Source organism: Scyliorhinus torazame, chromosome 1, assembly GCF_047496885.1.
Source record: "Scyliorhinus torazame isolate Kashiwa2021f chromosome 1, sScyTor2.1, whole genome shotgun sequence".
NCBI classification, from domain to species: Eukaryota; Metazoa; Chordata; class Chondrichthyes; order Carcharhiniformes; family Scyliorhinidae; genus Scyliorhinus; species Scyliorhinus torazame.
Window position 1 is genome coordinate 313,660,305 of NC_092707.1, and position 15,223 is coordinate 313,675,527.

The 15,223-nt window shown below is 48.2% G+C and overlaps 1 protein-coding gene across 13 annotated transcripts in view; it reads left to right on the forward strand.

Annotated features, from left to right (window-relative positions):
• The window catches only part of LOC140424010 (girdin-like), a 695,300-nt gene that overhangs the window by 439,404 nt on the left and 240,673 nt on the right, over positions 1–15,223 (forward strand). The window lies entirely within an intron of this gene.

Here is a 15,223-nt window from a genome sequence, read left to right on the forward strand (position 1 = left end):
TTAAAAAAAATTTAAGAATTGATGCAATGCTCACTAAAATAGAATGCATTCTTATTTTTAAAAAATCCTTTTTTATTATGTTAGTGTGCAATACCATCTAATCAATTTTTGCTACATTAGAATTTTGAAGGATTTTGTTAAAAATGAAAGCTGAAAATGAACATTATTTTTGAGGTGGTGGCATAGAGGTGTTGTCACTGGACTGGACTAGTAATCCAGAGCCCCAGAGTAATGCTCTGGGAACCAGGGTTCAAATTCTACCATGGCAGATGGTGGAATTTGATTTAATTAAAAATTGGGGATTAAAAATATAATAATGACCATGAAACTGAGGTTAATAGTCGTAAAAACCCATCCGGTTCACTAAAGTCCTTTAGGTTGGGAAATCTGTCATTTGGACAGCCTTCCGAGGTAGACTTACACTTTTAGGGGCCCCGCACTCTCCCTCTTCATGGGGACCCATGTCACGTCCCGCCCCTGGTGATATGGCTGCCTGCCCTGAATGCCGCTGAGGCCCCGCCCACCCTTACCTCACACAATGTAAGGCAGAAACCCTAAATCACTGCTTGACAGACTGCTATAGTGCTCTTTAACTTGTCAGAACAACAAGCCTGTACTAATTGATATCCAAGCTTATCTGTTGTCAGTCTGACAGTAGAGATGGTCAATTATGCGATCTCTGTCTGGAGGGAGCAAACATGAACTGGCTGATGAGCACCAGGATGGAGAAATCAACCAATGATATGACTGCAGAACAGAAAGCCAAAGCGGGACAGAATGAGTCAGCCGGGGTGGGGCCCTGACGGCATTCGGGACAGGCAGCCATGTCACCAGGAGGCCGGGCGTGATATGGGGTCCTGCCAAGAGGGAGCAGGCAGGCCCCCCAAAAATGTAAGTCTGTCTCTGAGGCCAGTCCTAAAGCCAGTGCAAGAGCAAAAACTCCAATGAAGTGCAGTGTTCAGTCCAAGTCTAATATCAGTGGCTTTGCTGGCAACCGTCTGGAGGATTCCACTCTTTAATTATCCAAAAGAGTAAGAAAAGGCCATTAAAGAATAATGGGGGATGGCGGTTACTCACCGGTTATTACTGTCTGCATGTGACTACCAGCCATTTGTTGACTTCTTTATTTCTATGTGAACCACAAGCTGTTTTTTATATTGACCGAATGACCACAAAACCAGTAAATTAGTTTCAAAGACAGTTTATTAACAAACACACTTGTTTTATATGCAATGATTCACGCGGCTACGCACTAAACTAAACCTAATATCTTAAGATGACAGTTACTTCGGGGTGACCGGCTCTGTGCGGGTGATAAGGCTTTTATCTGTGTCCACGTGGGTCGGTTGGAAGTCTTCAGGTTCATCTCGGCTGGGCTTGTCCTTCAGGTAGCGATCGCAGGTCCTTGAACTTGGCTGGTTGATATGCTGCAACTGGTCGCACACAGGCCGCTCCAAAAGAGACAGATATCATGGCTGCATTGTCTTTTAACTGGCTTGAGTTTTCCCCGCCCCTTTTGTGGGCAGTTTCTGGGTCACTAACCCTAATTCCTCAGGGCTCCATCCTCTGATTGGTCACATCTAATCAGAGGCTGCCACATCACTTTTGGGGTGGGCACTCAGTGGCCAATCCTGGGAGGGCTCCGAGCAGGAGCTCGGCCACCTAGTCTGGAAGATGATGCGATGGACCTGATGGTCCCATTGTTACTTTAATCGCCTTCAATGGCCCATTTGCAGGTGTGAATTCCTGCATACCTCTGGGCTGCCGTTTGCAAAGATACAAGTTGCAGCTTGTCTGTGTCCCAAACCTGGCCACAATTCCCATCATTCTTTGTGGGCAGCCATTTTAGATGGCCACATATCCATCCTCTTGATCCTGAATGTGAAGCATGATGGATCACAGACTCGAGCCAATACCTGCCCTGCCTTCCCCTGTCATCTGTCGGTCTACTCTAACCTAAATGTATTGCACAATTTTACCTAATTCATTAATATTACATACAGTTTCTCAAAATTAAATACATTGCTAATTATTATTTTATCTTTAAATTAAATTCACACCAACAGCTCATTTCTAACTAACATCCAAGCTAACCTAATCTCCTGCTGCTTGCTCACATATTAAAGAACTTTATTTACAACACAAAATTTATAGCAGCAGCACATCATTCATTCTACTTATCCTTATAGCTTAAAAAAAACATAAATTGCTCATTTCAGCAGCAGTTGTTACATTAGTTTATAAGTTGACATTCTTAGGATACCTTTTTATTGAATTCCTAAAAGGGGGGCTCGGACCGTGTATATCTGGGGGTGGGAGGATTTTGCCTTCCATTTATGGAGTTGGAATGTGAGGATGACAATATGTATTACTGCAATCAGGAGGAGGGTCTTGACTACGTAGGAGAAGGGGTTCCATTTTGCAAAGTTTTCCCACCAGGTTGGGGTTTTGGTCTTGATCTCTGTTATGGGTCAGGGTTTAGAGAATCCCACAGTGTATCATGGAGTTCACCCGACCCACAACTTTTACTAGATTGTGGTATGGGGAGCACACGGCTCACACTGGAAGTGTGGTACAGCAGAAGTGGAAAAGTATTTTTGAAAACAAAACAATGTTTATTCTATGAGCTCAAGTTAACCTTTTTAAAACAAACAGTGAATATCTTAGCAACCATTTATTCAAAGATAACCCCCAAAGAATACAACACTAAGTAATCCTTTAAGCTGTTCTTTTAACATCCAAAAGACTTGACTTAACCTTTAAACAGAAGCACATCAGGGTTTACATTCGATACTGAAAACATTTAAATTTCTGAATTCACCAATGATCAAGAGATAGTCCTTCATGGCAGAGAGATCAACAGTACAGCTGCTTTGGCTGACTTCAGCTGCAACACACTGAAAAACGAAACCGAAAAGACAGCCACGTCCAAGCTTTTCTCAAAGTGAAACTAAAAGCAGAACCAGAGCTCAGCTCCACCCACACTCTGACATCACTGCAGTAACATGAGCAGCTAACCATTTCTTAAAGCAACATTCTCATTACAGCTCTAATAGTTGCCGGGTGGTGTCCTGGCTGGAGGTAGTCTGTGGGGTGGTGGTCTTTGGGGCTAGCTTACGTCCTAATCTAATTGTGTGCAATACTAAGTTACCTTTTGTGGGTATCCCGGGCAATTTTGTCCGATTCCTAATATGTTTTCTGAACTTCTCTTTAAACATCCAATTTCGGGACACCCTTCATTCATAAGTTCCCACTAATCCCCTTTTCCGGTTGTGCTGATGTAGCATGTAGATGTGTTCCCGTTGGACCTTTTGTACATTGCCCTTTGATTGTTACACCCAAATAGGATGATTTTGTTGGGTTTTACCCATAAAATACTGTCCTCACATTACCCTGCACTTGGTGGAGCGAACCACAGATACCCTGGGTACAGAAAGTTCATATTGTTGTGTGTTCTGAGTCCAGTAACTCCAATGAAGATGTTGACGAAGAGGTTGGTTCCTGGGTTCATCCTGTGGCTGTCTGTCATCCGTGGTTATTCTAGGGAGATCAAGCACAGTGTCTTATCATTATCTTGCGTTTAACATCTGTGTTTTATTAACCTTCCTCTCTTGATTCTAATTACTCTTTATAATTATGTTGATCGTCACTATGCGTGACTCCCCCATTTTGTTTTAAATAAATTTATGCGAGAGACAAGAAATGCAAATCGAAGTGAAGAAAAAAAAATTAAGTATGCATGTTTCTCAGAGCCTGTCTGGTCGAGGCTTGGAGTGGTCGGACACTGGCTTTGACCAATCTCCATCTTGACCACAACCATGTCTGGTTGAGGTTTTGCTTAACCAGCCGAATTTTAGGGCGGCCAGTTTTATATATTTCTTAGCCGCAATCACATTTGGCCTGGGGTGTAACTAGCATATGGAGTCTGTGTAGTGTGACCGAAGAAGAGAGGAAGAAAGGGAGAAACAAAAATGAAGTGGCGGTTAAGCTCTTGCAGTGTGCATGGGGCAGCTGGGACCTTTTGGCTGCTGTGGGTGGTGTTCTATTTCATATCTGGGGGCTGGTCTAGCTGGTGGTGGGGTTCTCCTGCAAACGCGGGCGAAGTGTCCTGACTGCCCACAGTTGTAACATGACCCCCAGGACGCGTAAGGTGGAGCAGGCTCTCTGGTGTATTGCTCCCTTGGGTATGGTTCCCTGGACTTCACCTCGACCCTTGTTTATCCATGCGGGTCCCTGGCTTGTCTTAACTGGATGCATGGTGGCTTCCTGGCCATTCTGTTGTATCTGTTCCTGCAGTGACTGTTCCCACTCCCTCGATAAAAGTCTCCGTACCCATGCTTCATTGTGTGCCTGTTCTGTGGGATCAAAGTTTACGCAAGCCTTTTTACCTGCTTCTGATGCGTGGGAGACTCAAATGCGGGTCCATTTGGTAGTGTCTTCAGCATCTAGGTTAGCGCGGTTTAAATCCCCAAATACTGCCTTAAAATGTATCCAGAGGCGACCGGCAAAGGCAGTTGGATGTTCCCCTTACCTCTGTCTACATTTGTTCAAGCCCTCCGCTGGATCCCCTTTATTGTTTCCAATAGCGGCTAGTGTGGCTTCCTTCATTTTGTCTAGGGTCCCTCCTCCTACCTTGTGGCGTTCTGGCGAAGCTGATCGTACCGACTGGCTGAGGCTCTTTACAATCAATTTTATTTCTTCCCTCTCGTCTAATGCGTACATAACCTTCTGTTGACACACCTCCTCAAAGAAGCTATGTGGGTCTGCGGTGGGCTGAAATGGAGTGATTTTAGTGCAAGCGGCCCTTAACTGAGTTACCGAAAGTGGGGTGATGTAGGTGATATCCGGACCTGCCTAATCCCTTATACTTCTTTCTGTGGTGACCGGATTCATGGGTGTCGGGGCAGCTGTGGGGGTTGGTGTGACCTGTGCTGCTGGTGCCTTTCTTTTTGCGATGCGTGGCAGTTGTTTTTGACTCTCCGTTCTCTTTACATACATCTGTGCGCTTTCATTTAAGTCTTCCCAATCTGCCACCTCTTCTTCATCTGTCTCATCTGTCCCGAAGGTACACATAAAACCATTCTGAACGGAAAGTAATGACTGGAGCTTATCTATCTTTCGCTGACATTTAGTGTGATCAATGGTACTCTGCCTTTGCTCTTTAGTGGACTGGTGGAGCGCTCTTAAAGCTGCCTGTAAATCGGCGCATTTTTTTGTTAACTGGGTGACCTGGTGTTCAGTCTCCTCTCTTACCAAGACTGCGCGCTGTGTATCTTGATAGGCCTTGTCGTACTGGGTTTGGAAGCTGCTAAGATGTACTGTGCAAGACTGGTGGGCGCGTTTAATATCGGCGATTTCCCTGTCTTTAGCGGCTAACTTCTCCTGGACTTCCTCAATAATTCTCCAGCTTTCCTTTCTGTTTCTCTCATTCTCCTCTTCCTTCTCTACTAACTGACTGCGGAGCGTCTCGACGACCTCCTCGGTGCCTCGCAACTGTGCCAAGCAGCACACTATTGCCATTGGCTTTCTAAACTTCACTGCGTTTTTCTTATATTCTCCCACCAAGTTTGTCCTATCTTTCCTGGACCTGACTCAGTATTTGCACAAAAATTCGACCAAATGGGCCATAAATACTTTCTCAATACATCCTCCCATATGGGGCACTGCTCTGATTTGCCGACTACTGCGACCTCGGGTTGCTGATGTGGATTCATCATTTTCTCTAACATCTGCGCTGTCATCTCTTCTCTACTTATGATTTGGAACAGGGGGAATAAGGATTCGATCGAATAACGGGAACAACGGGTATGGCGTACGGCTATATTCCGGTTCACAATCCCTCTAGATTTGCATGCAAGTCTGACGAGTTTACCTTACCCTTCCCTGTTTGTTACGCATGCGGTTAGTGCACACTTCCAAAATTCGGTTATTTGGTCGATATGAAACTTACTCTTGTGGTTCGTTTTTCTTTTCTCCAATTTAATTCAAAGTTTTGGGATCGCTCGGAGTAACAAAGTCACTTCTAATCGAATCCCACGAGAGTCGCCAATAGATGTTAACTTCTTTATTTCTATGTGAACCACAAGCTGTTTCTTATATTGACCGAATGACCACACAACCAGTAAATTAGCTCCAAAGACAGTTTATTAACAAACACACTTGTTTTATATGCAATGATTCACGTGGCTACGCACTAAACTAAACCTAATAACTTAAGATGACCGTTACTTCGGGGTGACCGGCTCTGTGTGGGAGATAAGGCCTTTATCTGTGTCCACGTGGGTAGTTGGAAGTCTTCAGATTCGTCACGGCTGGGCTTGTCCTTCAGGTAGCGATCGCGGGTCCTTGAACTTGGATGGTTGATATGCTGCAATTGGTCGCACACAGGCCGGTCCAAAAGAGACAGAAATCATGGCTGCATTGTCTTTTAACTGGCTTGCGTTTTCCCCGCCCCTTTTGTGGGCAGTTTCTGGGTCACTGTCAATCAATTCCTCAGCGCTCCACCCTCTGATTGGTCACATCTAATCAGGGGCTGCCACATCACTTTTGGGGTGGGCACTCAGTGGCCAATCCTGGGAGGGCTCCGAGCAGGAGCTCGGTGCCGCCTAGTCCGGAAGATGATACGATGGACCTGATGGTCCCATTGTTACTTTAATCACCTTGAATGGCCCATTTGCAGGTGTGAATTCCTGCATACTTCTGGGCTGCCGTTTGCAAAGATACAAGCTGCAGCTTGTCTGTGTCCCAAACCTGGCCACAATTCCCATCATTTTCTGTGGGCAGCCATTTTAAATGGCCACACATTATATCAGACCAGCTTGAAGAACAAAATTTCGACTGGAGAACATGGTATAGTGATAGATTTTTTGGTCTTCTTGCTGCAAATGGCCTCCTCCTGCTTCTATTTTCTATATTTCTATTTTTCATCAGTTGTTTGCAATCGATGGCAACTTAGATGGCTTTTCTTCTGCACTTTTCCTTCACAAAATCATCAAGCGCGTCTTCATAGGTAAAATCTTGTAAGGATGCATTTTTAGTTGTCAGTATTGCTGAACTTGTCAAATGTTCTTGACTTATCGTACTTTGCAGATAAATTTTCACTCTTTTCAATGCAGAGAAAGAACATTCACTGGAAGCATTTGTGGCAGGTATTGCTAAAAGGATCTCCAGAATGGTTTCCATATTTTGGAATGGTTACCTGCAAACCATCACAGATCAGCTGTTTATCTCAAAGTACAGAGCTCAACATTATCGCTGAAATGAATGAATTGTTACGGATTTGCACCTATGTCCTCCTGGTAGAATTCAATTCACCTCCTACTGCAGCGGCTCTTAGAATCCTCATCCAAACTTTTGTCACAAAGCATTCAGAGATTCACTTCTCTGCCATTGCGCCATTATTGTGTCACAAATAATAATAATCTTTATTGTCACAAGTATGCTTACATTCACACTGCAATAAAGTTGCTGTGAAAAGTCCCTCATTGCCACATAACAATGACAATTTTAGTGCCTCTGCTTCCACTGAGGTATAGTCATTTCAAACTTCATGACAAAAATTCTAACTGAGGCTAGCAATTGTGAAGCGTTCAGTGAAGTTGTATCAACATTTTGCAGCGATCTTCTGACAGTATTAATTCTATGTAGTAAACGGTTCCACAAAACAGTGAAAACTGCAATTTTGTACTTTTCAAAATTTTCTCCAAAGGATTTTGCTTCAGCTTTCACACATGGTTTCTCTGAATTTGATGTGCTATGTCTGATAAGTATTCCTTTATAACAACAAAGTTCACTTTCAAAGCCAGAATACCATCTGGGCGAGTGGACCACCTGGTGTTACAAATTTTTTCGGCCATCAAATGTTTTCCATGTGCCCACGCCTGATGCGATTGCAACATATTCCACCGATGCGTGGGCCACCTTCCCGTACCTAGACAACGTCACCATCTGCGGCCACGATCAGCAGGACCACGACGCTAACCGTCTCAAATTTCTGCACACCCCCATTGTAATCTCACGTACAATAAGGAGAAGCGCGTGTTCCGCACCAACCGCTTAGCCATCCTTGGCTATGTTGTGGAAAATGGAGTTCTAGGGCCTGACCCCGACCACATGCGCCCCCTCCCGGAACTCCCCCTCCCCCACTGCCCCAAGGCCCTGAAACGATACCTGGGGTTCTTCCCCTATTATGCCCAGTGGGTCCCTAACTATGCGGACAAGGCCCACCCACTCATTCAGTCCACAGTCTTTCCCCTGATGGCTGAGGCCACCAGGCCTTTAACCGCATCAAGGCAGACATCGCCAAGGCCACGATGCATGCGGTCGATGAGTCCCTCCCCTTTCAGGTCGAGAGCGATGCATCGGACGTAGCTCTGGCCGCCACCCTCAACCAGGCAGGCAGGCCCGTGGCATTCTTTTCCCGTACTCTCCATGCCTCCAAAATTCGGCACTCCTCTGTCGAAAAGCAGGCCCAAGCCATTGTGGAAGCTGTGCGGCATTGGAGGCATTACCTGGCCGGCAGGAGATTCATTCTCTTCACTGACCAACAGTCGGTTGCCTTCATGGTCAATAATACGACAAGATCTTGAGGTGGGGGATCGAGCTCTCCATCTGTAATTACCGAGATTTTGTATCGCCCTGGGAAGCTCAACGAGCCCCCCGATGCCCTATCCCGAGGTACATGTGCCAGCGCACAAGTGGACGGACTCCGGGCTCTACATGATGGCCTCTGTCACCCAGGAGTCACCCAGTTCTTCCACTTCATCACGGCCCGCAACTTGCCCTACTCCATTGAGGAGGTTAGGACTGTCACCAGAGACTGCCAGGTCTGCGCGGAGTGGAAACCGCACTTCTGTGCCAGATCGAGCGCACCTGGTGAAGGCCTCCCGCCCCTTTGAGCGCCTCAGCATGGACTTCAAAGGGCTCCTCCCCGCCACCGACCAAAACACGTACTTTCTGAACGTGGTCGACGAGTACTCCCGGTTTCCCTTCGCCATCCCATCCCCCTAGATGAGATCTGCCACGGTCATTAAAGCACTCCACAGCATCTTCGCCCTGTTCGGTTTCCCCGCTTACGTCCACAGCGATTGGGGATCCTCCTTTATGAGCGATGAGCTGCGTCAGTTCCTGCTCAGCAAGGGCATTGCCTCGAGCAGGAAGACCAGCTACAACCCCTGGGGAAACAGGCAGGTGGAGAGGGAGAATGGGACAGTCTGGAAGGCCGTCCTGCTGGCCCTACGGTCTAAGAATCTCCCGGCCTCCCGCTGGCAGGATGTCCTCACCGACGCGCTCCACTCCATCAGATTGCTCCTCTGCACTGCAACTAACGAAACCCCCCATGAACGTCTCTTTGCCTTCTCCGGGGTCTCACTCCCAACTTGGCTGGCAGCTCCTGGACCCGTCCTCCTTCGCAAACACGTGCGGACCCATAAGTCGGACACGTTGGTCGAAAGAGGCCAACTACTGCACGCGAACCTGCAGTACGCCTACGTGGCGCACCCCGACGGGCGCCAGGACACAGTCTCCCTCCGGGACCTGCCACCTGCTGGATCCCCACCACCCACCACCCGACAACCCCCCCCCCCCTCCGGTTGCCCCTGCGCCACTCACCCTCCTCCCAGTGCACCTCACCGCAGCCCCCGCCCCAGGAAGATCCGTCCTCCTACTGGTTCCATTCGGGGGCGTTGACGACGAGGACAACACGTTCCCGGAGTCACAGGTGACCAAGTCGGCGCCCGCATCACCATCAGGACCGAGACGATCACAGCGGATGATCAAGGCCCCCGACAGACTGAACTTGTAAATTTTTCCACCACCTCAACCGGACTCTTTTTTTTAAAAACGGGTAAATGTGGTAGTCACCACTAACTATATTAGATGTATATTAGATACAGGTAAGACTCCTGTACTAGAGGTACATGGGTAAATCCCTGCCTGCTGGCTCCTCCCAGTAGGCGGCGTATAAATGTGTGTGCTCGCCGGTGCTGCTCCCATTCTTGTAGCAGCTACAGGAGGCCACACATCTTTGCTCAATAAAGCCTCGATTATTCACTACTCTCGTCTTTGTAGTAATTGATAGTGCATCAGGGAGACGCAAGCAGAGCTGGTAACACGGGGCAGCATGGCGGAGGGCAAGGGCCACGGGGAGACGGCACAGTGGTCGACGGAGCAGCTGGTGAAGTTTTTCGAGGATTGCTTCGCCAAGCTGAAGAAGGACACGCTGGACCCGATTAAGGCTTTTATTGACCAAGTGGTTCAGAATCAGGAAACGCATGGGAGATGAGCCACAATATTGATAACTTTTCAATGCTCTTTGAACAGTTCATCAAATTCAGACATATTCAAGGCAGGCTAAAAAATTACCTCTTCGACTTGACACTGATTTTTTAAAAAAATATTTTTATTAAAGTTTTGCAAAATTTTTCATAATAAACAATAGTAATAATACTAACACAACAAAATAGAGTGAACATTAACATAGTGCAGAAAGAGAATATACAATAGCAATTAATGAGACGTTCCCCCGTGCGCCTCAGTCTTCCCACACCCTCCCAACGGAACACTCACCCACCCCCCCTATGGACTGCTGCTGCTGACATTTTAATTTTCCCCGAGAAAGTCGACGAACGGTATTATGCACCCGCTCAACAGCAGCAACTCTGTATATTTGGCAAAATTATTTACACACATAAGTAGGCATCTGTGGTGTTGTCCCTTGCTTCTCCCGGATGGATCTCGCTGCCGTTGTCGTCTCGTGCTCACTTACGCTTCAGCGGCCCTCCTGTCTTCCCCGTTTTCTTTGTTCAAGTGGATGCCAAGTTTGTTAGCAGTTCCCTGCCTCCCCTCTCCACCTCCCTGGCTCTCTATTGTTCCCTGCCTCAATCCCTCTACACCCCCCCCCCCCCCCCCCGGTCTATCTCTCCCTCTCATGCTTTGGCTACTTTCCCCTGTTTCTTGGTTACCTGGCTATTCTTCTGCTTGTTTATTGGCCACAAACAGGTCCCGGAACAATTGGGTGAATGGCTCCCGCGTTCTGTGGAAGCCGTCATCTGACCCTTGGATGGCGAATTTGATTTTCTCCATTTGGAGAGATTCCAAGAGGTCGGACAGCCAGTCTGCAGCTTTGGGTGGTGCTGCTAACCACCAGCCGAACAGGATTCTACGGCGGGCGATCAGGGAGGCAAAGGTAAGGGCGTCCACCCTCCTCCCCGGAATAGATCTGGCTGGTCTGAAACCCCGAAGACAGCCACTTTCGGGCATGGCTCCACCCTCACCCTCACCACTTTGGACATTGCCTCAAAGAAGGCTGTCCAGTACTCCACAAGTATGGGGCAAGACCAGAACATGTGGGCGTGGTTGGCTGGGCCTCCTGGGCACTGTGGGATTAACCATATTTGCCTGGTGGACAGTTATAGCTAAACTGCACCGGTACAAAGGCAGGAAAACAATCCTGCGCTGGGCCAGGAAAAACAGAACTTGCAAATGGGAAGGATACTTCATTAGAATTTACGAGGACATTGGGGCAGACCTCGTCAGGAGACGTGCCGAATTCAATAGAGCGAAAGCAGCTCTTCACAAGTACAATGTGCGTTTTGGTATGCTGTACCCAGCGAAACTCTGGGTCACATACCAAAAAAGAAAGAAGACGTTCGTTGCTGCCCAGCCCTCTGACTGGTCGAGTTTCCACGCTCCCGCTAGCCGCTGCTCCCCTAGATGTGACGTTAGCACTTGCCTTGCCTTCTTTGCATCTTCAGACTGCTGCTCTGCTCACCCCTCGGTTCATACTCAGGTGGCCGGGCCTGTTTGGTCCCTTGAACTTTATAAAGTAACTCACCAAACTCAGTGATGTCCAAACCAGGATCCTTTTATCATGTCTCGTGGTAAGATTGCAATCTTATGCAGAGCAAGTTATCATGGAGTCTTACTACTCCTCTGGAACTTACACCTAGCACTGACAAATTACATGTATGTCTTATTACCCTCTCCTTGTCCTTCTGAAGGTGGCCGAATGTGCTTCTCTTTATATCTGGGTCCCAGATCACATGACCTTGGTCTGGAGACCGCATGGTGTGTCTGTGCCACCACCTGCTATGATATAGCCCATAACATATCACCACATCCCCCTTCCTCACAAACTATTCATATAAAATTCTTCTTTACAGGCAACATTACATATTACATTTTATACAGATAATACATGTAGCTGGTACAGTGACCAAATTGTACAAAAGTTATCATTTGCATTCTGTGCAGACGTCATTGTTTCAAGTCAGTGTCCACTTCTGCAGAGTCTGGCTCGCTTACTGGCTTCTTGCTTTTCTTATGCTTCGCACTATGTTTTTGAAAGGCCTGTGACAGGACTGCCATATCTGCGTTACCAGTTGCTTTCACTTTCGTTTGCTGGCACTTTGCTGGTTACCTGCAAGTGCTTTCGATATTGGTTGGGTGGCGGGATGCGCTAGGTCTCCCAGCCTTTTCTTCTTCTTCTCGTTTCTTTTCTGTACATTGTGAAGTATTCTAATGTGTCTCTTGGTTGTCTTCTTTGTAGCAGCCTCTGGCGTGGCGCTGGCTGTCGTTATGTGGTGAGTTGACTGCAGAGGTTTCGGCGTCTCTTAATCTCTGGTCGGTGTGAGCACGCCCATTTCTGCGGCTTCACCAACATGCTGGATCACCTCGGTTTCGAGTGCCGGCACGGATGATGGAACCATCTCGGCTTGCTGGAGCATTTGTGATTTGCATGTCATCACTGGAGATGATTATGGATTCTGGCTTAGCTGCTTTTTTAAAAACAATCTTGTTTTTGCCATTTTTAATATTATATACATTAACGTTCATTTTTGTTTATTGTACAGTGCAAAGGTTTTTTTCTTAAGTCTCTCTATTTACAGATTGTCGCTGTTTGACTCGGCGTACAATCCTCCTTACCCCCCCCTTAGCCCCCCTCTTCCTAAACCCCCCCCCCCCCCGGGCTTCTGGCTGAGCTGACCCAAGCCCTGGGTCTTCAAGATCAAATTTGTGGTCCTTGGAGATGCAGAATGATATGGTCATTAGGTTGCCTTCCGAGTCAGTGTCAGAGTTGCTTAATAGCTCAACCTCCATCACTGCAATCAGCATCTTTTTAAAAAATGTTTATTCAAGGTTTTCAATAAATTTTTACAAAACACTCCAAAAAGGAAAGAAAATATACATAAGAAAAATAAAAAGGGGGGGCCTTATGCCATCCCTCCAACAACTTTAAACATTAAACTATCTAACAAACTAAGAACAAAAATGGGGCAAACTCCCCATACAATAATAAAAACAAGCCATCCCCCCCCTTCCCCCCTGGGTTGCTGCTGCTCTTGACCTCCACCTAACGTTCCGCGGGAAAGTCTAGGAACGGTTGCCACCGCCTGGAGAACCCCTGCACAGACCCTCGCAAGGCAAACTCTATCCTCTCCAACTTGATGAACCCTGCCATGTCATTAATCCAAGCCTCCACACTTGGGGGTTTCGCATCCCTCCACATTAGTGAGATCCTCCTCCGGGCTACCAAGGACGCAAAGGCCAGAACTCCGGCTTCTTTTGGCTCCTGTACTCCCAGCTCATCTAATACCCCGAATATTGCTTTCCCCCAGCTCGGTTTTACCCGAGTGTCCAAGACTTTGGACATAGCCTTTGCGAAGCCCCTCCAGAACCGCTCTAGCGCTAGCCACGCCCAGAACATATGGCCGTGATTTGCTGGGCTCCCCGACCACCTCACGCATCTGTCCTCCACCCCAAAAAACGTGCATATCCTTGCCCCTGTCATATATGTGCCCTGTGAACCACTTTGAACTGGATCAGGCTAAGTCTGGCGCAAGACGAGGAGGCGTTGTCCTTGCCCAGGGCCTCCACCCACAAGCCCTCATCCAGTTCCTCGCCCAGCTCCTCCTCCCACTTGCCCTTCAGCTCCTCCACCGAGGCTTCCTCCGCCTCCTGCAACTCCTGATAGATCCCCGAGACCTTGCCCTCTCCCACTCATACACCCGAGGTCACCCTGTCCTGAATCCTCCGTGCGGGAAGCAGCGGAAATTCCCTTACCTGCCTTCTCACAAATGCCCTCACCTGCATGTACCTAAAAGCGTTTTCTGGGGGTAACCCAAATTTCTCCTCCAGCGCCCCCAGGCTAGCAAAAGCCCCGTCGATAAATAGGTCCCCCATCCTTTTAATTCCCGCCCGATGCCAGCTTAGGAATCTGCCATCTATCCTGCCCGGTGCAACCTATGATGATTCCGTATTGGGGACCAAATTGAGGCCCCCAAATCACCCCTGTGCCATCTCCACTGCCCCCAGATCCTCAGTGTCGCCGCCACCACCGGGCCCGTGGTGTACCGCATCGGCGGTAGCGGCAAAGGTGCCGTCACCAGCGCTCCAAGCTAGTGCCCCACATGACGCCGCCTCTAATCTTTTCCACGCCACCCCCATTTCCGAATCATTGCCACATTGGCTGACCAGTAATAACTACACAGGTTCGGTAGCGCCAGCCCACCCCTATCCCGACTACGCTCCAGAAACAGCCTCTTGACCCTCTGGGTCTGTCTTGCCCATACAAACCCCATAATGCTCCTGCTTACTCGCTTAAAAAAGGCCTTGGGAATGAGGATGGGCAGGCACTGGAACACAAACAGGAACCTAGGGAGGACTGTCATCTTAAAAGACTGCACCCTGCCTGCCAGGGAGAGTGGCAACAAGTCCCATCTCCTAAAGTCTTCCTCCATCTGGTCTACCAACCACGCCAAATTAAGCTTATGCAGGGTCTCCCAACTTCTGGCCACCTGGATACTCAAATATCGGAAACTCCTCTTCGCCCTCTTAAGCGGCAGCTCCTCCAGCCCCCTTTCCTGGCCCCTCGCATGCACCACAGAGTGCTCATTCTTCCCCACGTTAAGCTTGTAGCCTGAGAAGTCCCCAAACTCCCTAAGGATCCGCATGACCTCTACCATCCCCTCCACTGGATCTGCGATGTACAAAAGCAGGTCACAATGAGACCCGATGTTCCTCCCCCGCCCCGGACCAACCCCCTCCAGTTTCTAGATTCCCTCAACGCCATGGCCAGGGGCTCAATTGCCAAAGCAAACAACAGAGCTCCACCCAGTCAAAGACCTTCTCCGCGTCCATTGCCGCCACCACTTCTGCCTCCCCACCCTCCGAGGGCATCATAATCTCATCCGGGAGCCTCCCCACATTTGCATTTAACTGCCTG